We start from the raw sequence: 1,607 nt of genomic DNA on the forward strand, positions 1-1,607 counted from the left end.
TCCATTTACCGCCACCCTTCTGTGGCACATGCTTCTGTGACACGTCCTTATTGCCATGATGCTCTCTCCTTCCTTTTGGAATGCCTGCTGTTGCCTTCCTGCCTCTCTGCTGCATCCTGTCCCGTGTGTGTCTCTCCCTGGCACTCACAGCAGGTTCACAGCAGACTCACTCACAGGCTGTTCCCTTTGGAGTCCCTGCCTCCCATTTTAGCTGTGCTATTTGGGTACAAATTCCCAAGTACAAATTCTCCAACCAAGACTCCTGCTCCCACATGTGGGCTCTGTAGAATCTTCACCTGAGAAATTACTGTGGATCAAACCTAATATACCTTTCCTTCTCCCCAGTTACACCCCTTACAGACACTCTCTCTCTCCTGGGCACCAGGCTCCCTGGTTCAGATCATCCATGACCCATTTCTCTACACTCAAGGAGTTATCTGGCCACGTTGGCTCCAGCTCTAATGGAGTGAGTTGAGCAGTGATGGACCCAGAGGAGAGTGGAGACAACAGGTACGTACCTGGTGATGTTTAAATGCACCGAGAATAAAGGGCAGTGCTGATGATAGGAAAGACTGTAGAGTGTTCTAAAGGTTAGAAAACGCTGGAAAGCAGTTTTAAACACAGGTGGGGGAGTGGTGTGATAGAGAAGTTGCAGTTTAAACAGAAAGGCTCTTTGCTGGCTCAGAAGGTTCTTACTGGTAGCATCTTATCAAATGCTCTCTCAGTTACAAATACTCCAGGTTACAAATCCTTTAGAAATATATCCTACACATTTGCTAGCAGCAGAATAGTACAGGTCACAGTTCTCCATTGCAGCATTGTTTGTAATATAAACAGAGTGTTGCATATCAGTGTTCATCCCAAAGTGGATGGCCAAGAAGTATTATACTACTACATCATCCACTCAGTGCATTGCTGTGCAGGAAATTATGTCCTGATAGAGGACAACTTCCAAGGCATTGTCAAATAAATAAAAGCAACATGTAACAAAACACCATGCTTAATATACCACTATTTGTGTTTTGAATTAGGGCATGAAGGAGAAATATATTTTCATGTTTGCTTACAAGGAACTCTAGAAGGATCTGTAAGAAACAAAATAATACCTGTGGAGGTCAGATGGCCCCGGACACACAGACTAAATGACAGGAGGCACAGATTAAGGCAAAGTGTACTTTCAGTATCTTGAATCATGAACCTGTATTATAACCTCTTTGGAATTTTCAATAAATTGAACTTTTAAAAACCTCCAAAGAATAAAATGCATTTTACTGTTTTTATTTTATATATTATTTTACTGTTTTTACCAACGGAATGACTTTCTGGTTGTTTTACCACGGTTGTTGTTTGGCTTCTCTAAAATGTCTATTCATGACTCTTTTCTGGTGGTTTTGACATTTTTATTTTAACTTTGGTAAGAAACAAAGAAAAAGATTTTTCTCAACACCCTAGGTAGTTCGTCCTTTTCTTTTTTCCTCCTTTCGAATACTTTATATACTTTGTGGGTTTTGGCACTATTTTCATAACTTTTATTTGCAAGAAAGAGGGTAAAGCTATGCTAGTTTGCTAGGGGTGCCAGAATAGAATACCACAGACTGAGGCTTAAA

General features: G+C 41.0%; 1 long non-coding RNA gene across 1 annotated transcript; it reads left to right on the forward strand.

The window, feature by feature from the left end:
- The first annotated feature begins 345 nt into the window (after positions 1 to 345).
- Positions 346 to 1,248, forward strand: LOC147362183 (uncharacterized). The gene is made up of 2 exons (XR_015136005.1): positions 346 to 510; positions 1,032 to 1,248. It is a non-coding gene; the product is annotated as an uncharacterized LOC147362183 (long non-coding RNA).
- The last annotated feature ends 359 nt before the right edge of the window (positions 1,249 to 1,607 follow it).

The sequence above is a fragment of the Bos grunniens genome, chromosome 11 (assembly GCF_055505025.1).
Source record: "Bos grunniens cultivar Pamir isolate PY7600 chromosome 11, Bosgru_T2T1.0, whole genome shotgun sequence".
NCBI classification, from domain to species: domain Eukaryota; kingdom Metazoa; phylum Chordata; class Mammalia; order Artiodactyla; family Bovidae; genus Bos; species Bos grunniens.